This window comes from Morone saxatilis, unplaced genomic scaffold, assembly GCF_004916995.1.
Source record: "Morone saxatilis isolate NCDOM2014 unplaced genomic scaffold, NCSU_SB_2.0 Contig5, whole genome shotgun sequence".
NCBI classification, from domain to species: domain Eukaryota; kingdom Metazoa; phylum Chordata; class Actinopteri; family Moronidae; genus Morone; species Morone saxatilis.
This window is the reverse complement of record NW_023340095.1, coordinates 16496826-16508345: the sequence shown is the minus strand read 5'-3', so window position 1 is coordinate 16508345 and position 11520 is coordinate 16496826.

Sequence of the window (11520 nt, the reverse complement as noted above, 5' to 3'; positions counted from 1 at the left end):
TCAGATCTGACTGTAATTCAGAGGACCTGGGAGTGCCTGTGTATCCATACCTAGAGCTTTGAATCTCTTTTCCTGGAAGAACAGATGCTTTATCCATCTCCTCCTGTGTTGCTCCTTTATGTTGCTGCTGGCCTTTTCTCCGACTTTATGGACAATGAGAATTGTTCATTTATGTAGCTGTTATTCTACTAAAATATTTTCATAAAAAAAGGCCTAATCAGATAACTTTGAGAAGGAAATAAGCTAAGCTGGTCACATGACGTCGTTCACATCAGGAGTAGAGCAGATATGCTAATCTTTCAATGCATAGCTGAGTCGAGGGGTAGATTAAGACCTTTTTAACTGATACGAGAGCCGATCTGTTGTCAGGGCGGGGAAGTTACTGCCTCCATATGTTCAGACGGCAGTGATGTAATGGTGATGTAAGAGATAGAGCTTGATATGGAAATAACAACAATAGAGAGCAGCTCTGTCTATTAGATAGCTATCATCTTAAGTGTATGGTATGATAATGGGGCTAAAGGGCACCATTATCCATTAGTCTGCTGGAGTCTTGGAAGTGAAGTGCAGAGATAAAGGCTGTCTTTCTCTCGTGCTTGGAATTTCCTCTCTTTCTCACACTCCTATAGTGCCGCCTCAATTATGTATCATTTAAAACCAGCTTTGTTACTGATGTCATTGATAATTTTACGAGGGGGTAATTTCCTCATTGGGAACCAACAGCATCCACATGTGCAGCACGCACAAATGAAAAGGATGTGAAATAGAGCTTACATGCACACACACTTCCTGTATATGTTTAATCCCTGATGGATGCATTGTGTCACCCTTTATAACAGTGATATTGTGATAGTGTATTGCTTCTTTGTATGAATGACTAACTCATACCCCAGATACTTCCATGTAACACGTGTGTGTTTTTTGAGAGAGACTTGGATTTCTATTTCAGTTGCAGGTTTTAGCCATGGCTCTTGCGATGTTGGTCTGTCAATCAGTCTAGACTGTATCTCAACAACTAAATCTATGAACATTTTTACAGACATTTGTGTTTCCCGAAGATGAATTTGGTGATTCCCTGACCTTTCCTCTTCCAGCTAACCCTAACCTCCCAGCAGGTCAAAGTTATTAAACTTATAGTGGATGAATCCTTGGGACCATTGTCAGATCAAACTGTCAAATACTCTAATTTCTGACCAAAGAAGAAAAGAAAGGGCATCAACCAGCTAAACGTTGTGTTAAGTGCTAATTAACACATTTCAGAATGCTAACATGCTAAACTAAAACAGTGGTCAATGTCATTTGGAAGTAACCATGACAGCATTAGCATTTAGCTAAAACCGCTAGCTTTACAGACCAGCTAGCATGGCTGTATATTCGGGTTGTGATGAATTATTTCACTGCTTTTTCGTGCAATTTTATGAAACAAGCGGCGTAACATGACTGGGAAAAACTCAAGTGTGAGAATGTTCCAGATTGGATGTATTTGGTAAATACAAAGTCACAGAGGTCATTCCTTGTCCTCACGTGCTGACGCTATTCCCAGATACCAGAGCACTCTTGAGAGAGACTCGAGGCTGACCCAACCCCTTCTTGTCTTTGTGAGCATAAAAGGCAAGGAAGAGGCCTTCCTCCTTAGAGAAAGAATGGCTTCCTAAATCCCACATCCTGTGGCACAGTATTGCTTATTCACAGAGGAGCAACAGGCTGAAGAACTCAGAGCTCCACAGCCACTCACATGAACAGAACTGGCTCTTTCGCAGAGAAAACAAACGTCTTAACAAAGTAATTGTTGCTTTCTCTCACTCTGTTTCCACCACCCCCTGACCATTTTCTCCCTCTCACTGCCAATACCAGATTTGCCAACAGAGAAAAAGTGCAAATTCTGTTCTACATTATTGCCATATTTTATTTCTAGGGTACAGGCATCCAAAACTGATGCAGCAGCACAACAAGAATTAGAAGGGCAGAGGTAGAGAGCTTTCGATTTTGATGTTTGTTTGTACGGATCCTGTTGCTGCAGCATTGTAGAAGAATGTTTTTTTTGTGTGTGTGTGGAACAAAAATCGCACAGACCAGTGATGTGTGGGTACGCAAACTGCACATGAACCAAAATTCCCATCTGTCCCGCTGGCTCAGATAACACAGGATCAATTTCTAGTTAGAGTTAGCTTGCTAGATTTCTGACTTGTCACACTTCTGTTTGAGAGAGACACAGCAACTCCTGGATTTGAGTACCCCAAAGTTTCTTCTATCGTCAGCCAGCTCAAGAGTAACCCATCAGCTGTTAGAGTTGGAGTTGGAAAGTCCCCTCTTAGGCCAAACGCTTTGTAGGAGTCCTGCTTAATTTGTTAACAAGGTAACATTTCATCCACATGCACATCCTTACACAAACACACACACACACACACACACACACACACAGACACTCAGAGACTGAGGGCGTTATCAAGATGACCCTTATATTGAAAGCTCTGTTTGAATGTCTAAATCCCCTCTAATGGCCTGGCCAGAGGTTACAGGTCAACAGGATGAGCCTGTGAGGGTCATGTGACTGGTCAAGATGGGGTGCAGATGGACAAGCTGATTAAGAGAGGTCAGGGACCTTTGTAATCTAAGGCAGGAATATTGTATAGGACCTCTTAGAAGCATTAACATGCTGCGGAATTTACTTAATACATGCGTTTGAGTGAAAAGTGGCCAATTGTGTTTGATGTTGGTCTTGACAACTGAAGCATTGTAATTCATTAAAATGATATTGTTTAATTGAACTAGGGGACTTTTTGGGCTCTTTGGGTTCAGTTTAATCTGTAGTGTCAAGATTTTCTCACACCTCTTGGTTTCTCCACATGTACAGTGAACGATCATTTGAGAAACATTTTCTGGAGTCCACCAGCTGGAGTTATCTTAATACCAGGGTATTCATATTACCATGCACACATACAGTACAAGCAGACACACAGAGAAACAGACACACACACACACACACACACACACACACACACGCACAACATTGTGCCGACCAGCAATGCCTGAGAAATTGTCTAAAACAATTTTCCCATTTGCTGAGTTAATTTTGCATGTGAGAATTCCTGGGTGGACTGTTGACATGGGAGGACTGTACAGTGTTCTTGCTTCATTTCTTCATCTCCGCTGACATGTTCAGCAACTGCTTTGTTTGCAGTTCTGTCCACGATTGGCCATGTTTGGCTTTACTACTTTACTTTAGACTCATGTGTGTCTCATGTGTGCTCATGTTAGTTAAACATATAGACCTGCATGATGTTGTTAAGTTGATGATACAGTTTTCTTAACTTTGAGACCCCACAACCACTTATAGCTGTTCCACTCTCCGGGCCCCAAATTTGATGACAGACAACATTAACCTGGTCACACTTGGTCATGCATGAGCAGACTGCTGAATGACTGGTGTGTTAGTTAACCTTGTTGAACCTTGTTCATTAACGTTTGTGTGTGTGTGTATGTGCATATGTACATTCCTATGTGTGTCACTTGCCGTAAGCATTTGCTCTGTTATTTAATGTATTTTCTTAAAATATTAGCTTTTCCCAGGGGATAAAGATTTGATCTCAAAAAGCTTGCTGAAGTTTTATGGTATTCATTTTTCTTTTTGTGTTCACATGCATTACATGCATGTGTTTCTGCGCACACATGAAATGTTCGTTCACATGCATTTTTGTGCAGATGTCTGTGTGAGTCTGTGTGTGTGTGTGAACAGCTCTCTGCAGATGCATCTGCTTTTGGTTACAGAAGCCCTGAATTATTTCTGTGGTTCAGATGAAAACCTGCTGCCTGCAGCCAGAACAGGACATGTTTTACATCAAGTTGGTCTCAGCAAATATGCCCTACAGGACTCTTTAAGTAACGGAAACAGAAAACATAGCCCTGTTTTATTGCAGAATGTACATATAACATGTCGTGTAGGACTTGGAACTTGGGTTTCCCTGGAGTATTGACATGCAACCAGTGTGTGTCTCTGTCGTTTGTAGGCTAATGCTAAGTAGCTGCAATGATTAGTTAAATAATCAACTACTACACAATTAAACTATTACACTCACCAGCTATCCTAATAACTGATTAATCGTTTTAAGAATTTTTTTAAAGAAAAATGACAAAATTCTCTAAATTTCAGTTTCTCAAATGTGAATATTTTCTGGTTTCTTCTTCCTCCTCCATAAAAATAAATATCTTTGGGTTGTGGACAAAACAAGTCTTATATTAATAATATATTATATTAAATTATTAAAAGTTATTGGCTTTCTTGCCGAAAATTAGATTAGTAGATCAATACCTACATCTCATGTCTGTACACTAAATATGAAGCTACCGCCAACCTGCAACCTTCGGTTCTTGTGCGAATTAAAAAATGACATACAATGTGGTAATCATTGAGCTTTAGTGCTAGTAGGTGGATTTTGTTACCTTTGGACAAAGCCAGGCTAACTGTTCCAGCCTTTTGCCTAAGGCACAGCTAAATGTCCTTGGACAAACTTTATATCTAATCCTCATCTAACTCTCAAGAGAGCAAACAAGTGTACTTCCCAAAATGGCAAACTACTCCTTCAGGGTTTCAAGTACATCCAGTAAAATTATTTTAAGTTAATTAGAGTTAATTTCAGTGGAATGTACAGTGCATGTTTTTAGATATTACTTTTATTAGATTTTATGTGTCAAAAATCCACTTCAGTTGGCCATCCTGGTCTATTAGGGTTTAATTTAAGGCTGAATTTCTCCACTAACTTCATTCCATTCCACCCGACACATTAATCAAATATCTAACGGTGTTTTCATACATTAGTTCTATGAACTGAAAACAAGAATATGAAGTATGCTCAGAGAATCTAGCTACAGGGGCATTTAACATACGGTATAACAAACGGTTTGGTTTGGCTTCACTTGATATCAATCTTCGCATTAAAAAAAAAGCTATTTCACATTCGACCATTCCAATTTGTGCACGTGCCTCTCACCCTCACACAGACACACACTCATACTGTTTACAGAGCAAGTTGCACCAGTAGGCTTGTCTTCCAAGTATGGCAGTCAGACAGAAAATTCCCCTCCTCCACTTCTATTCTCTCATCACAGCCTCTCAGTACCAGAGAAGGCCAGGAATGTCAGAGCAGCCCAGCACAGTCTGAAAAAACATATCTATCCTCCTCCACTCATCTTTTATTGTTTTATTTTTATCTCTCTCTCCTGCGTCAGTGTGTGCAGAAGAGCATCTTTGTGGTCAGTAGCACCTGAGATCTTATTGACCATGAAGAAAAACCACAAAAAAAAGCAGCTGGAATGAGTCAACAGTGTGGAGACACTGATGTCATTGTTTTTATGACATCAGAATCAGCTGAGTAGTAGTAGCAGTAAAACTAGCGAAGGTGTGTGTTTCCTATAAGGTGCTACATTTATCACAAAGCATTGTATTGCCTGTGTTTCGCAATGTGCTCTATAACTGTTTCATTTAGTGTTGCTTAATGATCCCTGCTGCCAAGTTAGATCCTTCTGACATTTATGGAGTAAAACTATCCTGATTGTCTCCATATGGAAGCCATGATCTATGGTTTAACGGCATGAGCATGTCTTTACACAGTGACGTACACAAGTTAAACATATTAGACCAACTATGCCACTGTGGTGAAGGGACACAGGAGCTTGTGAAACTCACTTTAACGCACTGAAAGAAAATAATGTGCTGTGTAACTCTACTTGTTGAGTCCACAAAAGAACACAGATGTTTATGTGAAAGTTCATGGATACGTTCAATTTAACAATGTTGCACAATATTTACTGGTGGGACACAAAGCCAAAATCTCATCGGATGTCATTAAGAGCAATTAGATCAGCCAACTTGAAATCAACCCAATAGTCAAACGCCCAAAACATAGAACAAAATGTAAACACGAAACTAAGTGATGCAACAATATGGCTAACTTGTGTTCTTCTCCTCACATGGGAAAGCTGGTGTTTGAGGACACATGGTCAAGAAGGTTGTTTAGGGAGACAGTTTCAGAGCAAAACAACTGCATCAGAGGTTTAGTGACAGTCTAAACTTCAGAGACTTTTGTACCTTTGCTGGTACTAAGCCATGTGAGAAATTCAGACAGCAAAATAGGACTGATGTCTTTTAGTTACCTCTAAAGAAGCTGCTTTGCAACTGAAAGTATGAATGCACTGGTGCACATGACACCCAGAATTCTTGTTTGTTTTTGTGGCACAAACTAGTTCAGTTTGAGCATAACCAGATCCGTACACTTCAACTGTCTCCTGTACAACAATAGCTGGTGGAACTAATACTGTAAGTACATCAGGAAAGGCATTGCATGCACAATAATAATGCAATAATAAAGAAGTACAGTAATGACTATAAAGCATAACTATAAAACCACTACTAATACTAATTATAAAGTATATAATGGACTACATATTGCATATGTTAACTACATTTTATAAGGTGCATGGATGTGTGAGAAGAGAAAAACTGAGTTAGCATTGTTGTCTGTTTTCCACCCTCAGTGATTTCCGTATCAGTGTGGAAGGAAGGCTCCTCACGTCTGAGGAGATAAATTCTCCAGTGAAATCATTTTCCATGGCGGCCTAGATTTTCATATTATTGGGTCAGGAAAACTTGTGTTTTGTTTTCTGAAAACAATAACAGAAACAACAGTCTTCCGCAGAACTTGTTTCCTGATAAGAGCGGCCAGAACAGCAGAGCATGACTCCAGCTGAGGATGTCAGCTTTATATCTTTACATTGAACAAAGAGGCTGCTTGTTGCAGTTTTAACTTTTTGTCCGGATTACCGTGTGTGTGTCCGTGTGTGTGGTTTGAGATTGTGTTTCTACATCTTGAAGGGAAAAGGAATTAATTTAATCCAATTCACACACTAATACCATAATTGCTATGCTTTGGGTCTCATGATGTTTATCTAGAGGGTTATCTAAATGTCAGACGTTATTGGTGTTTTATTTGTTTGCGTGTGTGCTGAATATGAGCACCCATATGTAAAGAAAAAGAAGGGATTTGAAATGACAAATCCTCCCACACTTCCTCAGCGCCCCGGGATGCCCCAGGGGGTTTGTGGGATACTTCAGCTGTAGTGGGAGGTTATGGCAGGAATGTGCTGGGAATGTGATGTCGTTTTAAGAAAAGTCTGTAGATGACATTGACCAGATGCTTGTGTGATCTTCAGTTTCCCATAACATGGAAGGAAGGACAGTGAAACACCTACAGCTGTTGCAAATATACAGTCAATTAGGAGCTCTCCGGTGATGGGACCATTTCTGCCGCCATGTGGTTACAATCAGTACTACTGCAATACTGTTCATGAAACCTGTGTACAAAATGTATGCAGCAGGCTAAATTTTAGCCAAGATGAAATAGTTGAACATTCTAGGAAACATTTAGGTACACTTACCATTTTTGGAGGCTGGCTGCAATACATGAGAAGCAGATTTTCCCACTTTGGCAAAATGAGACAGTGAGTCATGCAGCTACAGAAAGCTGAAGGACAAACTAGATGACTGTACCCTTCAGGCTGCAAAGAAAATGACCCTATTTGTAGGTTTGGGAAATATCCAGTTGCCCTTTCAATCAAATTTTTTTCCTTTGTACAAAATTTAGTTAAAATGCCTAAGTGTGTAACAGGATGTTTCATGAGAACCACGAGGTCAGGACAGACATGCTGTATTGATTGGTTGCGGAAAGGAATTCTTTTCCCAGAAGGCCCCAGAGGTATATTTAAGGTTTCAACCTTAATACAGTACAGAAACTGATTATATGTAATGGGAACCAAGCAACAACTGCAGAACAGACTAGCAAATGCTGCACATCAAGCAGCCTAAGCAGTACAGGAATAGAGTTGAACGTTCATTGTTGACCTTGGAAGCAGTTAACAAAACAATTAAAACACAAGGTCTATTTAGTAGATGTTCTTCTTCAGCAGTTTTTCAGGAGTTTGCCCAGTTATTGTGGAATTTTAAACGTTCATATGTAAATATCTATCTAGCTCCATCTGCTTTAGAAGAGCATGTGTCAAAAGCTCCTGTGGTGAGTTAGTTTTGTTGTCATTTATTTGTGTCCAGTAAGATGAGGTCAGTGACTACACCAAGTTGAAATCTGGGAAATTTCAGTAGGGATATAATCCTTGATCCATGCAAGGTATTCTGTAACAGGCCGCACTAGCCTCAACTTTAAGTCCTTTAAGTTTTGCAACAGCTCTATACACTCACCCTCGGTTTACATTAAGAGTGTTAAAAAACGACATCTCTGACTGGACGAGGCCTGTAATCTTGAGAGTAAACATTACTCATCACTTCCTTTTTTCCTGGGCTCATCTCAGTGCTGGATTTATGTACCTCATGATGTCAGACATATCGAGCAAGTGTTATTGAAACATCAGACCCTGTGGCATGAGGCTTGAACTGATGTAGCACTGAGATCACTGGTCTGTATTATGAAGGCCTGTGAACGTGTCTCTGTGTACCATGCCACAAATTATACCCACCCCATCCATCTCTTCTGCAGGCATTTTATGCTTCTATCTCAGATTCTGTGAAAGCAAACTTTCAGGCCTGTGTTTCCTTGCCAACTCCAGCCTCAGTAAACAATCATAAACACACTGTCATATACACACAATTATGATAAGGCCCAGGACCCAGTAAACGTAAACACTCTGCCAGCATACGTCATATTGATTTTTCACAGTTTGGAGACACCCAAGTCTTGCCATCCAGACTTAGGAATGAGATAAACACTTGTTCAGTGACACGTGAGGCTGTCTGCTTGGTGCAGAGGTTTATTGGATCTGGTACAGTTTCTTCAGAGCTCAATGACTCACCAGCCTCTGTATATTTACAGTGGACATTAACACTCATCACTGCAGTGAGTCTCAGGGCTTCTGCTCAGTCTGTTTGCTCTGTGGAAGATCATGCTGTATGGACAGAGTGACGCTATCTTTATAGCAGACTCTCACATGTGCTCACCCTGAACTGTGCCGTCTGCACCACACTGTAAAAATACTCCATTACAAGGAAAGCTACAGCATTTAAATACAACTACGTGTATGCTTTTAGGCTCATTCATATTATATTGTTCTAGACTGTTTAAAAGATTGTGTTTTTTTATGATACATAAAAAAGTGATACCAAAAAGATTTTGGTAATGTCAGCCAACCATGGATGGCATAGTTCAGACTGTTTTGCTGCCTTCAAATTAAAGGTCCACTGTGGAACATTTAGGAGGATCTATTGACAAAAATATATGTATGTGTATAATCACCTGAAAATAAGAATCCTTGTAGTTTTGCTACCTTAGCTTACCTTCTCTGGAAGCCACCATGTTGAACCGTGTTTTTACAGCAGCCCAGAACAGACAAACCAAACACCAGCTGTAGATAGCTAACCCTGTCCTATTTGTGAGTTTCGCAGCCACCATAGTTTCTCCCATACACTTGGTTGAGTCAAGGGGTTTGCAGTCTTACCACTAGATGCCACCAAATCGTACACACTAGTTCTTTAATGCATATTGTTCATCACATGCAGGAAGTGATGATTATCAATAGTAGTTTTGCGGATTAAAATGAGCTCATATAAAAAAAATCAACAAACTTGAACTGTATTTAATGCAGGTCGGTCTAGTCTGGTCAATACCCTATTGATTTTGATGTCAGTATCAGGGCTAATCCCAATCCAACAATTGGATCTCTATTGTTAGATAAAGATAGTGTAGTATAGTGTAGCATAAAATAATAGAACTAAAACATAGAAGTATCTATGCCAAAGTATTCCAAAGTACTAGTAGGCCTACTTCAAAATCTCACAGTACTTGATTAAGTGTACTTGTTATACTCCACCAGACAATAGTCTTTTCTTTTAATCTTCTTCTTCTGTATAAACTGAGGCTTTCATTCACCTTTCACCTCCATGATGTAGTCCTTTAGAAATGGTATTTATGTTAGAAATGGTTCCCTGCCTTGTGCTATAGATAAATCAGAGCCCTCATCATCTGATATACCCGGGGATCTGCATGATAAGGACCTCTTAAGATCCCTTTTTCATGGTTTTGCCAAACCCAAATATCAAATCACACAGTCATCAACTCTATAGCTGTGAGACTCATTAGCAAGATACTCTTTTTGTGCAGATGTCAGTTGGGCCTTTGAGCCATCTCTCCCATCTGGTGTTTGGGTTTATGATGGTGCATAATGGACATAAAAGGAAAACAAACAGGACAAATCAAAGAAGCATAACTTTGATCTACCTACAGATTACTGAGCTGTGTTTGGAGATCAAGCAGTAGACATCACAGTGCGGTGGATCTTCGTCACACACAAGCACACATAGCATCTTCATTGTCGTGCGTGTTGGTTTGAGGCTTGGGTTCCCTGGTCATGCCCTCCAACATGCAGGAATGTCTGCTCAGCTATGTTTTGCGTTATAGAGGAACAGAGAAAACTGCAGACAAAGAAAATAAAATTCTGAGACAGAGAGCAACAGGTGAATGAAGGAATATTTATGCTATATTCAACCACTAGCAGCTGTGATTTACTTAAGGGGTGCTGACAATATGCAAGTGTGTTCCCTTATTGCATTAGCGTGCCTTAAATCCCTTGGTGAATTGCCCAAAAAAAAAAAGAAAAAGAAAAGGTCATGTTAATCCAGCACCAGGAGCTCTCTTACTGCTGCAAGCCAGCAGGTTTGCAATAATAAAACACACATGTGCTTCATTGTAAGAGTCAATATTCCCTTTCTTCTGTTTGTCTTATGACACTAATCTGATCTGAAGCAGATTTTCCTGTGGCATAACAGAAAATTAGCCTGTAAAAAATACTTAATGGAGAGGTGAGATGGAGTGGGTTAGAGGTGTTTGAGAGAGCAGGAATGGCAAATGACACACTCTAGCAGGCCACACATGTGTTATATACCGCAAACGGAGGAGAACAAGTGCACTCGAACAGAGTGGGGGCAGTCGGTGCTTAAGGTCCTGAGAGTGGAGTCTGTTCCCCGTGGTTTCCCATGGTTTTAGAGCCACATATTGATTCAGTTATCAGGTATGCTGGAGACGGCTGCGTGTAAGAAGGAAGACAGGGAATATGTTTAAGACTTGGACAGGATATTGAGTTATAGAAAAGGTAGAATTAAGAATTACTTATGTATTAGATATTACGGTTAGACAGTTGGGAACAGATCACGATAAATGGTGATGCTATCATTTATTTATTGTGTGTGTGTGTGTGTGTGTGTGTGAGAACGAGAGACAGAGAAAAATATTTGTGGGCGATGTAGCTGTGCACTCTCTGCCCAGGCCTGCAGAGCCCATCCAAAGCCCTGACAGACTTTTGGCTGGACGCCTTGCACGTGAGTCTAGCAACAGCTGGATGATGGAGGGAAAAAGGAGGAGAGGAGCAATGGAAGAGAGAGCCAAGGCAGTGCAGGCCAGTTCCCAGGCTCCGGCCTCTGGGGCGCCCAGAGGAGAGGAAGTCGGGTGGGGGGAGAGGGGGGAGAGG